Genomic DNA, 18,501 nt, shown 5'->3' on the forward strand with positions numbered 1-18,501 from the left:
AAGCTTATGAAAACTGGATTTTCTAGGGCTTGGTGGTATGTAAATTACAGATATCAACTTTCACTTCTCTAGTTCAGTAACTTTCCTCTTGCTTCCCAGACATTAACCATAGTTTTTTAGGCTACTGGACTCTCTCTGCCAACATAGGTTTATGACTCTAATGGATTTGTCATTTTCCTGCTGGAAAGGAACTGAAAAGCTAGTGAAAACTATCATTTTCAAGCTTTTAAATGACTTTTAGGTTAGTGCTAATAACTTCTGAATCTATAGTTCATAATTTTTGGTTAAATCATATAATTCTCCTATTTTGTTTACAGTCTCAAGAGTCTTAGCATAAAATGCTACTTTCATCATTCTAGACCCTTAAGAAAAATTACCTGCCAGTTTGAATTAAACGCAGTTCCTTTTGTAAATAAAAGAAAACTGTGCTGTTCAGAAGTACTAAACAAATCCTAAACATTTTGTTCTGATACTTTAAAAATGTACACAGGAGGATTAAAAAAAACAAGCAACATAATAATATGTTTCAATTATTTCTTGTTGTAATTATATGTTACTGTATGAATAAGTTTGTTATAAATTATGCAATAAATATAATTATGTTATAAATATAAATATAATTTATAATTATTTATATAATTATAAATATAACATAATTATAAATTATGTTATAAATTAGTTAGAGATCATGGAAAACATATAGCAAGGTAGCAGACTGCAATGAAAATTATAGCATGCTGGATTCAGATGATTCTAGACTCATTTCTGTTTTGTTGTGGCTGTGAGACCTCATCTGAGACAATCCATCTCGAAACTCATATTTCTTATTGGTGAATTGGGATAATAATATTTGCCTCCTACACATTATTGACTGAATTTTACCCCACATATTTCAAATATAATATGTATGAGCCTCATGGCACTACTTACATAGCTCCTTATCTTAATCAGTACTTCCACTAGGTAATGTGGTGATTTATATTGAGTAGTGAAAGGTATTTTACTTATAGGTGAAAATAACAGGAGGTGAATTTTCTATGGAAAAGGGAGGGACACAGTTCTCAACTCCATCGTGGGAAGACCTCCCGAGTATTGCTTTCTGTGCTTTTTGCCTAGGAAAGTACTATCTTCAGATTGACTAAAACACTTCCTTTAATTAATTTAGAGAACTCCTTTAATCAAATTGAGGCATGTGCATGGCTAGGCTATGAGAATGGTTTGGGATCACTGTCTGGAACATACAAGAAAGGACCAAAGATATTTTTCTTAAACAATGCAAGAATTAGGGACTTGATAGCTATCATTGCTGATTTTCAGAATGATCATATGTAGGGAAGATTGGACTAATTTTATGAACATTTGAAAGACAAGACTAGGATGAACAAGTGGACATTATTACTTGTAAATATTATTTTTGTTCACAATATTTTATATAAACTCTTTATAATCCTATTCAATAGGTTTCAGTAAGAATGCAGTTAGTTCATTTTGCTTATTTTCCAGACAAAACTGGAAATATTTGTGAAGTCACTAAGTTTTAATCCCATATAAGTTTCAATTAGAATTATTTTGCTTGAAAGAATTATCCTTGTAATATGAAGTCTGCTCATAGTGAGAGTAAGGTATATATCTTTAAATATTCCTAAGAATATTTCCTGTTTGTAAAAAAAATTAAAAATTTACTTCAGATTATCCTTGCAATTATTGATGAGGTTATTTCCAATTTAGTCCTTGTATTTTATTAATACTGTGTTTATTGACATGGTAAAAAAAAAGATGACTAGATAAAGAATTTACTGTATATATACTCAATGTAATACTATTGAGCTATCAAAAATCACGACTTTAGTACCTTTTGGGACAAAATCAATGTAACTTGAAGCTATAATGCTAAGAGTCATTATGCTAACACTGATAATGTTTGAAATTGTTTCCTAATGATTTTGCTCTATCTCTATAACTTGTTATTTCTTAGTGACCTTAATATTAATATGACCAATATAAAATTTAGTCCATTCCCTCTTTTAACTATTTTACATTCCAAATTTATTGAATTCAAATAAATGATTTTGATTACAGTTATACTTAGGACTCATTAGCATAGCCATCTACATAATTGATCTACCCAAATATTTTTGGAAGATAATAATCTGAAGAAAAAAGGATACTGCAGTGAAACTTTATATCGAAAGTGAATCTTTTCATTTAAACAGTTGATGAAAATGATTTGTTCATCTGTTGCTGTAATAAGGTTTTCTCCAAAATGTGTTCTTGCATCCATGTAGATATTTGCAATATTAAGATTTTCAGCTATGCCTGAACAATACCACATTGGGTTCTTCTGTTATCTCCTATCCTCCTGTGTCCTCAGGTTGCTTTTATTTCAAAATCCAAAATAAAAAATTGGCATCCAGACCGCCTACTTGGGAAAGTCCACTGCTGTCCTCCTCAGTATCTTTGATGATTCCTGGGTCATGGAGATTAGAGGTTAGTTTTCATTTTTGTGAGCGGCAGTCTCTTCCTCTTCGCTGTCACTCTGAGCGCCTGCCACTGATGTCCTTTTCCCACAGCGGGCTCCATTTCATCTCTCTTCTCACTTTTTCATAGTATCATTGTCTGATTTCATACCTGGGTATCTTTTATTGATGTTTTAATGAGTGCAGCAAGCACAGAAAACAACTTAATTAAATACTTAATCACTGTTGTTGGAAACATTTTGCATCATTCACACATTGTTCCTTCCATTATTAACACATGATCTTCCTCAGTGGCCATGTTCCTCTGGATAATCCCCTCCTTCCACCATATTGCTGGAACTACTCAGCTCCACTCTCTCTTTTCTCCTGACTTGTTCTCAAAAATGTTACAACTTCCCACTTGTACAGAAAATTTTAGTTTTTTCATTGTTTTATCTCCTCTTTATAAACCACACCTTGGACATGGTGGAAGTATGAATAAGAAGTTACCTTTTCTGCTAAACGAGGTCCATCAAGGTATTTTTCTGTACAAAAAAAAAAAAAGACAAGAGAAAGTACAACCTCAGATTAGTATTGACATTTCCCTTAAAACCAAAGTCACACAGTCAGTGAACCTTGACCTTATCCTCAGTCTCTACAGACAATAGTGCCTTTTTGACAGCCTAAGGTAAGGTAAAGACTGTCCTAAGCATTAGTACTAGGGGAATGTTCTGGCTTGTCTCTCTTCACTTTATCATCTGTGAGATTGAAAGAAGGAAATTTATGTTATAGACAACAGGAATGAAATGGATCTTTTACGTTAAACACAAGAAACTTCAAAAGATAGAGAAACAGTTTCCAGGACCACATGAGTCTTACAGATTGCTTTTGAATTTTTATGATGTTCATTATTTGTAAGCATCTCTCTTTAATTATATGGCTTCCATAACAGTTTTCTCCTCCCTTCTAAAGGAACAAATTATGTAGAATCCGTCTATGGTTAAAAGTCAGCATCTGATAAAAATGTAAGTAAGAATTTGTTCCCCATCATAATTGTGAGGAATCATGGTTCCTATTGTATAATTAAATAAGCAAGAATGCAGAATAATGAAATGACTCTCAACCCATACATCATAGACTGGCACAGTTGAAGAGTAAGGTCAATGAAATTTGTTTCTGACTCACTTTTTAAATTTCTGGGTAAAGTTCATTCTCTCTAGAGTGCATGGAGCTGTTTTTATGGGAGCAAGAAACTTGTGTAGTAAGAGGAGACTGTTCATAATCAACTCATTAAACTTAAGAGGGTAAGGATAAGAGTCAACTTCACAGACTGTGTGATCCAGGTCAGTTAACTGATGGGTAAAATTTCCTTGTTTTTATATATCCTCTGTGGTTTGGAGCCTTGCAAATTGTACATTGTTAAAATAATTTCATACTCTCATTTTCAAAGTGTTTAGGCTATCATTTATTATCAGCAAAATGCAAAATATGAAATAGTCAGGAATATGTACATAATAAATTAGTTTAAACAGAAATGACTGGTCATGGGTTAAGAGTAATGATATTACTTAGTTTTGTATCATCTTGCCAAATCCATGGGGAGCATCACAGTTAAACACAGCAAGAGAATTCTGTGACTGAAACGGATAATAAGTAGGAATTGTCTATCGCCAAATAAAAGTGTCTATGGTAGACACTTGAGTCTTTTTGCACCATAAACTGCTAGAAAATATCTCCTCTCAGCTTCAATGGGTTAAGAGACATAGTCTTCTCATAGTTATAAAGTAAGAACTCTTAAATGGACTAACTTGTAAAGCACCTTAAACAATTTCTGGGCTTACGTAAGGGCAAAATAAACATAAATTTTCTTTTAATGCTGCCTTTGAGATTTTTAAACAAGTAAAGGAAAACTTTTCGTAGGACTTGCAGAAAAAATTTTAATTCCTGTGCAAACTTTGAATAAAATTTCAGGATTTTTAAAGAATTTTAAAATAATGTTTTACTAAATTAGTTGGTTTTACTGTGTTTTTAAAAATTACTCAGCTAAGATGACAGTAAATAACTTACTTTTGAGGTAATATTTCCCACCTTTTAGACATAGTTATGGGTAAAATGCAAATTTGGTATGAATTTATCTAAGAGATAAGAGATATCCAATAGTCTTTTTCAGAGTAAGGACTGTCCTGAACAGCAGTACAAAAGGAGTGTTCTGGCATGTCCCTCTTCACTTTATTATCTGTGGGATTGAAGGAAATCAGAAGTCCAAGCCCTCAGATATTTTGCCCCAAGTGCTGCCAACTATACTAAATATTTGTCTGTAAATAAGCACTACAATTGTTAGCCTGTCTGATATTTTTGTCACCTTCCAATCTGCCTTACTTTTCCAGTTGCACTGTGTAACCTTTTATCCTTGTTCCTGGGGGATTTTTCTAGATACTTGATCACTTTCCCTGACTTCTTCCTGCTCCTCTAACTGGTAAGTAGTAACCCAGATTTTTCTCCTGACTTTGAATTGCAGCATTTCCTAGGGGATTTGTTTATTTTGTTTCTGATTCAGATGTACTATGAAGTTACTCTTAGTGTTTTTTTAGATTTTGAAACACTTGCCTGACGCCCCTCCCCACCAACCCAGTTCCAATGCAGTTTGTGGACTTGTTAGGGTGTTGTATGTGGTGGCTGTTTGATTAACAGTTGCAGATTTGATTTCTTGATACTTCAAGTCCTTTATTCTTACTTTCCTATTGCTGCTCACAGTTTGACAGGCTATATTTATGTAATTAGTAATAAACATGCAGAAAGAAAGTAGGGAGATTTTACCTAGTGCTTCACTGATGTCAGACTCGGTCTATTCACAGATAATTATTCAGTGGGGCAATTTTTGTCCCTGATTTGGAGCTACTGTGCATCTTGTACATAGAACTTGGGATAACATTTTAAATAAAGAATGAAAACCCAGACCATATACTTGGTGTTTTGTCTCAAAAACAAAATATATGGGGAGTTTCCAATATATGGATGCTTTGGTGTTAAACTTTAGGCATAATCTATATTGCTATCCATGTGGATAGCAATAGATATTTTATTTGATATGGTTATTATCCAGAGATGTAAATCATCAAATGAACCTTAGTAGAAGGAGTTACATATTGGAAATAGGAATAGTAATTTAAGACAAACAATAAAGATATACATTAAAATATCTATTAATATAAAATGAAATAACTCTGGTAGTTACCTTCTTCTATTAAAAATATATTTAAAATTATTAAAAACCTGCCTAGACTGAGGTAGATTGTATTTATACAGATTAATAATTTCAAGTGACTTTTATTTTGTCATATTAAAGGTGAAAAAATTGTACGTGGTTACTCAAGGCAAAATTGATGATTTTTTAAAACAAAACTATTTGGAAAGAATTTACTTGTAAGTATGCATTCTTATATTGCCAATAAACTCATGACTATCACAAATGAAGGGAAACAGAAATTTATGTATAAAAGATAGTTGTTCTTTACCAGTTTCATTTTAACTTTGAGTCTTAAGATTCTATTAATGTGTAAGCAGTAAAGGGATACTCTCTGTCTGCAGTATTTTGTATTTTTTAATTTCAAGGCCTCTGTTGTGGCAGTCACATACTGATTAAAGACATTTGTTTTTTTTCATTTTTCTACTAATCTTTTAAGTCATAACTCGAATGATCATAAAGAGATGTAAGCATAAATATTTAATGTGCGGTTCTGTGTAGTTTATTTTCCCTAATACTTTAGTTTCCAACTCACTTTCACATTGCTAATCATTCATCCAGAGTTCCTGTGCATATAACTATAAACTCTGCCTCCCCAAACCTCCCATTACTCAATCAGTAAAATGGGGATCTTTGTAATAATGATAGTTCTAATTTCAGAAGGGATTCAGTGACGTAATACTTGTAAATCACTTTAGCATGGAGCCTTGAACATTATAAATATGTAATTAATGCTTCACTTACAATAATCATATTTTTATATTATTTCCCATTGTCAGTAATTATCATTGCTCTGGCATCTTTTTCATTGCTTTGACATTACCTTTCCCATATGTTTGTCTCCTTACTAATTACCTGCTCTGATAAGGTAGCGGTTATCCCTAGTCATCTCTATTCCTCAGGGCTTTGCATGGACCTGCATTATTATAAGTCAATAAATGTTCGACATTTGCCAGATTCCCAGCTTCAATGCTAAAGCAATAATAAAGTTTCACACTCTGGACTTGTAGAATGGCTAAAGAAAATGTTTCTTCATATGTTGGAAGGCAAAAGGATGTGTTATGTACCTTCCTAAAATTCTTTCAGTGTAATCTCTGATGAGTATTCTTGGGATTTCTGGCAGTCATTCTCTGTTCTTTCTGTGGGGTTAAACCAAATTCTTAGGGCCTTACATTTTTAGCACTTGGAAGTTATTTTACTTCCTGTTTTTGAGTTTAGAACTAAATGCTATGCTTTTGCTATTGTGTGCGAGTTTGGTGATGTTATTTTTTTTTAATTTAAAAACATTTTTTTTTAAATTTATACAATAGCTGGGGTACAGGCCAGATGTGTGAGAGGGTGAGATGATTTACCAGTGACAGAATGGGGCGCAGACCAGGCAGACAGACTGTAAGCACTGCTGAGGGGAGCAGCAGGTGAGACAGGAGAGGTCTGCTGCATCATGTGGGAATCTCCCTGGCTGGTCGGGAATTGAACCTGCGCTGCAGAATTCACTGCAGAGACTGCAGACAGTTTTGCAGCACTGTGCTCAAACTGCTGCGCCACCAGAGAGGCCCGGTGATGTTATTTATTTTATGTCTTTATCTAAACTCTGAAAATGGAATGGCAGAAGGTATCTTTGATCAGTCAACTCTTCTGTGTCAATTTCAAATATCAATAGAAGTGATTTTTTCCCCTGAATTTTCATTTTTGACAATTTCAAAGTTTGTGCAGTTTTACTTACTCAGAGACAATATTATTGGAGTAAATAGATTTCCTTAGATTTAACATTTAGTAGCTTGTTTTTAATATTACCATGTTTCTCTAGCCAAGTTAGAAGTAGTTTTGAGTCTCAGTAGGATTTGTCAGTTCTGTTGACATGAACACAGGTTTAACATTTAAAACTGAGTCCAAGATAGTATCAGAGGAAGTTCCTTGCTTCACTCCTGAAAGGATCATCCAAGGTATCTGGATAGGCACTACACCCAGACAATCCTCTGGCTTGGGATAAAACTGGAACACTTCATAGAAATCAGAGACTGTAAGAGGTACAACCTCTGTGCCATTTTCTAACTATATTTATAGCTATAACTGTGGTATTAAAACTGAGCAGATGGTTAGAACAGGAACCTTGGAATTAGGTTTCTGAGGTTTTCATAGCCTCATTCTTGCCACTTGCTAAGGATGTCATGTTGGGTGAGTTATTTCAGTCTTTTCATCAATATATCTGTCATGCAGGATTATTGTGAGTAATATTTCAGAAGTTGCCTCTTTGTGTAGTCCCTGAAATTTGGTTTAAGATTTGAGAGTTCTGTGAAAGATCTTTTATTAGTCTACCCTATATAATTTACATTGATTTTAAAAGTTGGGGATTTGTTGGATGCTATGAGGAGACTTGAACTAACCCTTGAACTAATCCTTTGTTACAATACAGTTTCTCTACCTTAATTATAAGTAGGATAAACTCATGGTCTGCTATCATCAAGGTAGAAGTGACTTGTATATATCAAAACTTCTTAGGATCATGATTTTCTTGGGCTTACTACATCCCTAAAGCTGAACACAAGAAAACTGAATGGCTTGGTTTGCATGATCTCTGGTTTTCACCTCAATAGAAGGAGTTGCCAACAGTAACGTCTCAATTCTTAATCAGGGTCCTACATTATCCCTTACCTCTTTGTCTTATGTATCTTAAAGAGGGATGTTCAAAGTTATGTTAAAAGGGGAGTCTTATTATTTTTTCGCCTACAGTAGAGGGGCACTATTAATAAACTTTTAATCTTATTTTTGCAGACTAAACTTAATACTATTACAAATTGACATGTTTTTGGTGACTACAATGTGTGGATCAGTACAGATTTATTTCTAATTTACGTACCTTAAGTAGTACCAAACCATAACATCTGAACTAAATTACATTCTTTCAAATTCTTTATTTTCTTTTCTCCAAAGAAAAGATATCACATTATTTTGGAAATTCCCCATACAAGTTGTGAAAAAAAAAATCCATCAAATGTTTTTGCATGCAGCAATTCAATGTCATTCCCACTTTCCTCTTAGGGAGTACTCTTCATTTAGAGTGAATTGCTCTCATTTTCAAGGTCTATGGAAAATGCCATCTTCTTTTACAGGAAATAATTTTGTGGTAAAACTATCACTATGAAAACAATTTGTTGGATTAACTGAAATATTTTAATTATATCAAAGTATGATAGCTTTATCTTAATAATAGTAAATATAAGGATAGTTTATGTATTACATGACCCTATTAATAAAGTTGGTGGGATCTATTTATTAGTGTATTATAAAAAAAGAAACTTCACTCATTTCTTTGGAAACTGAAAATAGTCTATGTAACTTTCTTGTTAGAGGTATCAAATATTGAAAAAATAAGCAAATCTTATGACTATATGCAGGAGTTTTCACTTGTGATTAATAAACAGTGTTTTCATATGTAAAATATTTATGTATATAGATAATTCAGTTTCACTGGTACTAGAGATATTTTGGAAGCAATATTAAAAATAAAACATTTATGTTTAAGACAAACATCATAAAATGTCATATGTTATCTTTTATTAGAAACATTTTGACATCACAAGGTTATACTAGATGTTCCTTTTCTATTTATAATTTCCCTTCTTTCCTAGTATGAACATTGCCTTTCATGTTTTTTATTACTTCTGTGTAAGAAACTTTGAGATATTCACTCCTAGCAGATTGGATATAACCTAACAAGAAAAAATGTCATGAATCAAATGCATGATGACCTCAGGCTAAAGCCTGTCTGTGTTACTGTCCATGGAAGGAAAACAAATGCAAGCATCTTAACAAGATTTATAGATTTCTGTTGATTCACCTCAGGGATATTTTAGAATGTCCCAGAGTACAGTGGTTTTGCGATAACCAGTGGAAGAAGTTATGGCCTGTCAGTTTGCGCTTTAAGTAAACTCCAATTACTCTTATGGTGTGTATCAAAACTAAGTTTTTTGTTATTTGATAGTATGATGAAAGAGTACAGATATGTGTATTGCTTTTTTAGTACCAAGATTGTAGTGTCAAATTCTTCCAGTGTCTAGAAGACTATGTCAGTAAGCCCTGGTATTTATGTCCCACATGTAGAGGTGAGTACAAAGACGGTGTTTTATATTTTAGGAGCTTATGGTCTACTTGGGGAAATATGCAAGCTAACAAAAATTTACTTGGGTTACCTTTAATACTAAAATTTTGGCTAGATTGTACATGAGAATGAGGACAAGAGTAGTCTAATGGGAATGCAGAAATAGGCCAGGGATCATAGAGTAATTTAGAATCTGAATCTAATTAAACTTTAGCTCTTATCAGTAAGCGCTTCTCTATCCCCTTCACTCAAATATATAGTCTTTATTGTTTCTGCTTCACTGAAATCATCCGTTTCACTTTCTATTATGGACATCTTTTATCTGCCTCAGTTTCAGCTTACTTTTAACATAAACATAATCATATTTTCACTTGTGGATTACTCTGGACCCTGATATTTCATGACCTTTCTTCATGTGCGTATTTTTAACTCCTGCTTTTGCTGCCAACTCTTCTGCTCCCTCTATAGCTCTTGTTTAGAATCTTAATGGAGGAACTTGAATAAATTATCTAATTATTGTCATGCATATTTGGTTACACTTTAGTGCTGACCAAACTACAGATTCACTTCCCTTTGGTCAATTGCTATTTGTTGGTCCACTTCCTAAGAGGCAGAATCCTGTAGTATATAGAATGTGGCCTCCTAGAGGTAATGAACTACTTGACATTTCTCCCTCATCCTGCTTTGAATTTAAAAGTACACAGCAAACTTTCTTAGAAAAGGACTGTGGAAGTGGAAGGCATGGCTAAACAATCCTGAATAGGAAGAAATGCATTATGCTCGAAAAAATTCACATTCTATTTTCTATGTAAGTTAGATGAGAAAAAATTACAACTTTGACAAATGCAACTGAACTAGTGGCTTCAAGGATCCAGACCTCATTAACAAGAATGAAAGAAAGAGGTGAAAGGCTTAGAATAATTAATTTTAGAATTTAGAGAACATTTGTAATTATCATGGCAAACTACCCGAGACAAGGAGACTGAGATATAGATTGAGGAAGATATGACTGTAGGTCTACTGACTCCAAGTTCATTGCTTTTTTTATTATAGCCTAATGCCTGCTTATGCAACTTAGGGAAAAAAATATGTATAATCTAATAATTTGAAAGGGAAACTTAATGCCTTGCTTCCTATTTTAAAGTCCTTCATATCGTAGATCTTTTTCTGAATGACTCCATTTATGGTAAGGGCAAAAAGAAAGAACTTTTTAAATTAAGAACTTCTAAAATTTATGATCTGATAAAGAACATCCATAAATTACTATATTGATATTTAAACTTTATCTTTGAATATCAAGTTTTTATTTAAGTCAGAAATGAAGTCTTTAACTTTGGTTCAAATGACTGATTGCTTATATTTAACACTATATTTCCTTAAGAAATCATAAAAATGATGAAGATACCTTGGAATTTACAGAAGAGTACATGGGAGCAATCATTACACAATATATTTAAATACATTTCTGAAATGAAAAATGGATTGAAGAGTGCTAACTGATGAAAGAGAACTGAGAAGTCATAACTTAATACATGTTCAGAGATATGTTGATTAAAAGGGAGTTGATCTGCTTGGTAGAATCTCAGAGAAGCTCTGAACTCTGGCAAGGTGGTTATGTGAAGGTGAAAAACAAGAGTGAAGCAAGAGTGAACAACAGTTATCGTCTGAAGTGTCTCCCTCTAGTAAATGAGGAAAAAGCTCTTTCATCTGGTCTATGTGGAATCCCATCAGCACAGAGTACAGTCTGGAGCCTCACATGCGCATGCTGACGTGACATCTACAAGCCCCTTCTTCACAAACATAACTCACAGCACATAATTCTTAAACGTGTGAAAGCAGACATTTGAATACAATGTGAATATGGGAGAGTCAAATATTAATGAGAAGAAATATTAGAATTAGAGAGTGAATCACAGGAGAAATGAAATCTAAATCTTACTTCATTTTATCCACCTATTAATCCTGCAAGGCACTCAGAGTAAAGCTTTGCAGAAACCTATGAAGTTTCCCTCATGATGAAAAAACTATCTCCTCTTTGGAACTGAATCCTTAATTTGTAGGGAGGAAGGGAACAGACAGTTTTCCTCTTGCAATACTAGTAAAAACAGATTTCAGCTGGAGAAGAAAATCAGAAAAGTCTGTCCCTAATTGAGGACAGGGAAGCATTTAAATGACTAAGAGAGTCAACATACTGGGTTGAAGGATATGGTATCTGAAAAAGTTTAAAAAATGAGTTTGACAAAAATTTAAGGAAACAGGATACTGCATAATTCCAAACTATCTTCACCAAATAGAAAAAGTAGCTTTATAAACAAGAAATGTGGCATATAACACATAAATCAAATGGCCAAGTTTAACATCATCAGTAATAATAAATGTACATTAATGTATGTATAGTATCCAATGTCGTGTCTCTGAAAGTATGCTTTGAAAAAGGAATATTTCATCATAAAACATATCACCTCATTCTAATTATAAAGATATATCAGAAAAACTCAAAAATTGAGGAACTTTCTACAATATACCTGATAATTACTCTTCAAATGTGTCAAAGTCATAAAAGGCAAATCAAGTTTTAATAACTATTAGCAATAGGAAGAAAACTTTGACCATTAAAGACTATGCAAGATCCTCAATTGGATCGTGAAATAGAAAAGGACACTTGGGAAAACTGGTGAAATCCAAACAAAGTCTCTTATTTAGTAATGTTAATTTCTTAATTTTGATCATTGCGTAATTGGGGCATTCTAGGTGAACAATATAGAGGAACTCTACACTATTTTTACAACTCTTACTAAATCTAACGTATTTCAAAATATGAAGCTAATTATATGCATAATTGTATGTCAATTATACCTCAAAAGATCTGTCAAAAATGTTAGAATTTGAAAAGGACTCTAAGGTATCTAAAAAATAATGAAGTGAGTTAATATAGGTACCAAGAAAAACAGTAGATTAAACTTTTGGGAGAACAATGTTCAGAGATAAAAAGGAGTTTCAGTACAATCATAGTGACTGGGAACTTAGAAAAACATTACAGATACTGTAAAGCCATAAACATGGATAATTCATTTAAATTTCATGATAAAAACTTCCCCTTTGTGGGGCACAGGAGTTACAGCTGTGGGCGTAAAGAGTAGGAATTGTAATTCTAGGACTCTTCTTGGAAAGAAAAAGAACTTACATACTTACAAACCACCATCTTCTACCTGACCTTTGCAGGTGTCCTCATTTTACCAAATGTGGTTTGTGGGATAAGAAATGTAGGTTTAAGTATCTTGTTTGAATTTTCATAGTTGACCAGAGTATTGATAAAATAATATTAGCAGGGGTAGAAGAAGGGGTGTTAGGAAGATCATCTTTATCTGTCATATCAGGAAGTCAGTAGATAACATAAAGATGATTGCATAATAAAACGTACATAGAGCAACATTATTTGGGGGAGAGAAGTTATTAACTCAAAGAACTAAAAAAGAAAAAGTAAAAATAATTGCTGGAGGGCATGGGAATTATCAAGAAAAGGAGAACTTGAGACAAAGGCGTATAGTCCTTCATTATAAACCTTTCTATGATTTTTGAACTGCATATTTGTTCATATTACTTTTTTAAACTGTATTGGCAATAAAGCTAATAATGCACTATGTCTATAAACCAATTAGCAGGAAAATATGTATGTGTATATTCTTTCCTATGTCTGTGTATATATAAACACACACATACAAACATGCATATATGTAAAAGAATCTTACATGTCCCACATTATAAGCTATCAAATGTAAAACTAAATCACCGAGCATGATATCTAGCAACAGATTTAGAGATTTAAGTGGCAGCTGTCTTCAAGCTAATTATTTAAGCAATGTCATTTTTTCCAAACTGAAGACAACAAACTGGTACATTTTCTTAAAATGAAAATCACCCAGCAACCATGTCTAAAGCCTATTTGAATACAAGTAACAAGTTCATTTGTCCAAAGCTCCTTGAAGATTACTCATTTAATTGAAGTCCTATACGTTTATAATTGAAAAATGATCCTGATAAGTGATTCTTTTAGGAATAGGTGCCTAGTGAGTAAATGTTTGGGATAATTTGACCTGAAAACTGATGGTCTGATTAATTAAATATACAGTAAGTCAACTATTGTGAGACAAAATGGAGTGAATGTTTTGAAAAAAGTTAATTTACATCCTAGTATTGAATAATTGAATAAGAAATAAGTTTACATAATTGTTGTCCTATATACATTCATGTCAAAATCACGTCCCTTTGTGGTTCAGCAAATGACATTTTTAGGAAAGACATCATTGACATTCACAACTGAACCTCAATGCTACTTGAGATGATGTCACTGTGGATAGAAGATCCAGACAAATATTTTGGCTAGAAGTAAGAAAAGAGGAATTTGGTACTAAAAGAACATCCCATCTAAGTCCTTAGGGAAATATAAGTGTCCATAATCAAACATAAATGGATCTGCATAATTTAACACTACTCCAACTGTCTCAGATATTTATTCACAGGGACTTCTTCCCAGTTGTCCACATTTTCCTGGCTCTCCGACCATTCGCTGGGCTTCTGGTAGGAAACCTATGTTCCTTTGTTCTGATCGTCTGTCCTAAGTAATGATCTTCAGCAATTCATTTAAGAAAAAGGTCTCAGAGGGGCCTCCCTGGTGGTGCAAAGGGTTAAGTTGCAGCACTGTGAAGCTATCTGCAGCCACTGTAGAATGAGTTTGATCCCCGGCCAGGGAGGTGGCCCACGTGGCGCAGCAGAACTCTTCTGTCTCTCCTGCTGCTCCCCTCTGCAGTGTATTTTAGTAGATCTGCCTGTTCTGCTCCCCACTGTTTCTGGTTAATCCTCTCACCACCCTGCACCTCTGGCTTGCACCCCAGCTCTGTATGCATAAATAAATAAATAAATATTAAAAAATAAAAAAAAAAGAAAAAGGTATGGCAAATACCACTTTGGCTTCAATCATTTGTGTTGGTCAGAGATTTGTTCATTCTACCAGTCTCCCAACTGGGAAAAGAAATGGGAACATTTGGCATGGACTGGAAGCATTTGTAGAAGTGGTTGTCTGGTTGACCAATCCCCATATGCCCCCTGCACCCCCCCCACTCCGATTTCTGGTCTCACTTCTTCCCTTTCTCCTTTTTCACAGAGCAATGATAGCACAAACCCAGTGGAGTCACCTTTTTAAATCCCAACTCCACTACGTATTAGCAATGTACCTTTGGAAGTACAGGTGCCTTTAGAAGTTTCTCCTTTCCAAGACTGAGCTTCCTCATCTATAGAGCATGAAAAATAATTGCATTTCTTGATAAGATTTTTGTTATGAGAAGTGAGATTTAGCATGCAATGTGCTTGGTTAGTACAGTGCTTAGATGTAACTGGAAGTCTAAGAATGCTAGCTATTATTATTTTACCTTTTTTCTCTACTGTCAAAAATACTTTGTAGTATATGGTGTGAGGGCATTGATAAATAATCTAAACTTGAAAAATGTGTCCAAAATTTATTACTAAGTATAAATAGGTTGGTGGCCTACTCTAAAATTAAGAGATTAAATGACTTTATCTGTGAGGTAATCTATGCTGCTTAATTCTATGCTAAAAAGACTATTTTAAAATGTATACTTGGGCCTCCCGGTGGTGCAAGGGGTTAAGCACTGCACTGTGAAGCTATCTAGCCAGGGAGCTACCCGTATGACGCAGCAGACCTCTCCTGTCTCTCCTGCTGCTCCCCTCAGCAGTATATTTCAGTCAGTCTCCCTGTTCTGCTCCCTACTCTGTGTCTGGTGAATCCTCGCAACCCCCATACATCTGACAGGGACCCCAGTTCTTGTAAGCATAAATAAATAAATCTGTAAAAAAATAAATAAAATGTATACATGCAAAAAATCTATTATAATGTGGATTATAATTTTTATACATTCATCTAGTAAATCCTGTGAGGAGAGGGTTAACATATATTGCCTTGTAATTGAAACCCAAAATTGTTCTTTTTTGTGCTGCTTCCTGAAACAAATTTCCTTCCTATGTTTTTTGAGGAAGTTTTTCTCAGTAATGTTCAGTTCCATATCTGCCATTGATTTAGGATAAATGACTAACTAGTATTTATATAATTAACTGATTTTCTAAAAACTATAATGATTATGTCGAAGCCAAATTTGGTAGGTTTATTTTTTCTCCCAGTGATATGCTTTCAATATTCACTTTGATGGCAACTAAAATGCTGCTCCAGTGCTCTTAAGATGCTGTCAGTGCAGTTTTAGAGTAAATAACATTATAATGTCAATGTATGACCAAGAAGGTGACATGATGTCAAGGATATGCTATGTACGACTGTATCATAAATTCAATGGAAAATGCATATTTATGGAGACTTTCTTAAGATGTCAAAATTGAGTCATGCAAATGTTGTATTACTGAGAAAATACAAATCAAGTCATACAAAACTTTGTTAAAGATTATGTAAATTCTACTGAATAAAGATAATTTCAAGTAGTGGCAATCAGATTATAAGGTGCTGTCACATCTCCTGTGACACTCTGGGGCCTTTCCCCAGCCCCTGTTGACAATGCCTAATGTCCTTGGAACTGAGAGGGTTTTATGGAAAATAATTTACAGGTTCTTCCACTATGATTTGCTGGTAGTACTAAGGGAATTCCAATTTTATGATGGGTTAAGGTAATTAAGATGCTCTAATTCCCAGTGATGGCTGCCTTCCAGTCTCCTGTTGTAGTACCGGAAGAATGGAATGGAGATTTGAAACTATTGAGGGCTTCTCTAGGTAGAGAAGAGGTGCATGTTGGACACTCAGCTTATTTCTGGATTTCTCCCATTATAAATTAATTCCTTGGGTTAAAATTTTTAAGTGTGTTGCTACCAGGAAGAGCAGCAACACATCAGACTGTTTCCATGTTTACTGAAATGCTTATTAAAGTTCAGTAAATAGATGGCACACATCTGAATTTATTGGGATGTTTGTGGCAAAAAGCAGACTATTTCCTTGGCTTTCTAGCAGTTATTAAGTCAGAATATCTGGGGGTTAATATTTATTTCCTCCATATAAGTGTGTTCTGAAAAGGCCTCGTCACCTAGTCTGGGCTAGGGAAAATCTAGTCATTAATCATTCTAGCTCCAGATCTGGCACTTATTTATTTCTCTGGTTTTTGGAATACTGTCTCTCTGTTTGAAGCAGTGTCTGCTACTCAGTATTTTTCAAAGATCCTTTGGAAAGGACATTAACAAGATAAAAGTCTTTGTTGTTCCCTTTCACCAGTTCACTCACTTTTGCCTAGATAGACTGAGAAGCAGCACCCAAAACTACTTGCTTTTTGTATTTCATTCCTAAAAGGAAGGCGATAAAATAATTTATTGTCTTAATTGGAACACTCCTGTGAGAGAAAGCTAGTGCTATTTGATATTATGCTGGACTATAGGAGAAATCAAAGCTCTTCCAGACAAAGTTAGACATGGTCATCTTAACTCTACGTGCTTAAAGCAGTAGTACCAATTAAACTTTACCAATCAATTCTAAGTTACCAATTACAGGCTCTTAGTCAATTTTTTCTGACAGAAATTCAGCTCAATGTATCTTTATAAGGCCAATTATAATTCTCTTGGTGTCCTCTGTCTTCCTTAGTCTTTCCCCTAAAGTCTACTCCTTTATCCCTGTGGTTTATTACATGAAGACATTGACCAGAAGGATCTGCAGAATCTGGGAACTTGTTGGGAGTTTCTTTGGCCCAATCTTTTAACTACAAATTCAGAAACTTGGGGATGTGGCCCAGTACTCAGTATTTTAACAAGCCCTTCAGGTGATTTTATTGTACAAACTAAAGTTGGATAATCACTGCCTTAACCTAGGATTGCCCATATTATTTTCTTTCGGTTTAATATGCCCGTGATGCTAATTCACTCTCTTCTCCCCTTCTGCATGAGTGAACTTGTGTGTTAATAATAGGTAAAACCTGGAAACAACCCAAATGCCCAAAAATAGATGACTGGATCAAGAAGATGTGGCACATATACACGATGGGATATTATTCAGCAATCAAAAAAGATAATCTCATGCCATTCACAACAATGTGGATGGAACTAGAAGGAATTATGCTCAGTGAAATAAGCCAGAAGGAAAAAGAAAAATATCGGATGGTTTCACTGATAGCAGGAATATAGGGAAACCCAATAAGACATCACTGTAAAACAATAAAAAGAGTACAAAACACAACAAAGCAAAAATGGACAATTATAAGTCAGAGACATACTGCAGGGGAGGAGGAGGGAGAGGGATCAGAGGGAGGGAGGGAGGAGCACAGGAGACTGAAGTGACGGTACATGGGTGCATTGGTGAAGGAAACTCAATGGGGACTATACCTGAGGGGGTGGGAAGCAAATATTGTTTAAAAATGAACAATGATGTAAATGATAAAAAAAAATTAATATTAAAAATAATTCTCGATCTTCTTCAATTGGTGAAGTTGAAAGGGTAGGAGGACTTGGGGCCTGATTTATTCATTTATAAGACAATTTTTAAGCATTTCTTATATAGTAGATATGAGAATATGAATGAAAATCAGATTTAGATTCTGCTCTTAGAGCTGTGAGCTGTCCACTAGAGAGACAGAAATGTAAGTCAACAGTTACAAAGTGATAAATGCTTAGAACTGGATACTGTGGACTAAAGTTTTTGGACATTT

The 18,501-nt window shown here is 34.1% G+C and overlaps 1 long non-coding RNA gene across 1 annotated transcript in view; it reads right to left on the minus strand.

The window, feature by feature from the left end:
* Positions 1–2,831: 2,831 nt before the first annotated feature.
* LOC129145345 (uncharacterized) overlaps positions 2,832–18,501 on the minus strand; it is a 78,910-nt gene continuing 63,240 nt past the window's right edge. The window contains exon 3 of the long non-coding RNA XR_008550837.1: positions 2,832–3,001. This is a non-coding gene — a long non-coding RNA (uncharacterized LOC129145345). The remainder of the gene's footprint in view (positions 3,002–18,501) is intronic.

The sequence above is a fragment of the Talpa occidentalis genome, unplaced genomic scaffold (assembly GCF_014898055.3).
Source record: "Talpa occidentalis isolate TD23 unplaced genomic scaffold, MPIMG_talOcc4v2.1, whole genome shotgun sequence".
Classification (NCBI taxonomy): Eukaryota; Metazoa; Chordata; class Mammalia; order Eulipotyphla; family Talpidae; genus Talpa; species Talpa occidentalis.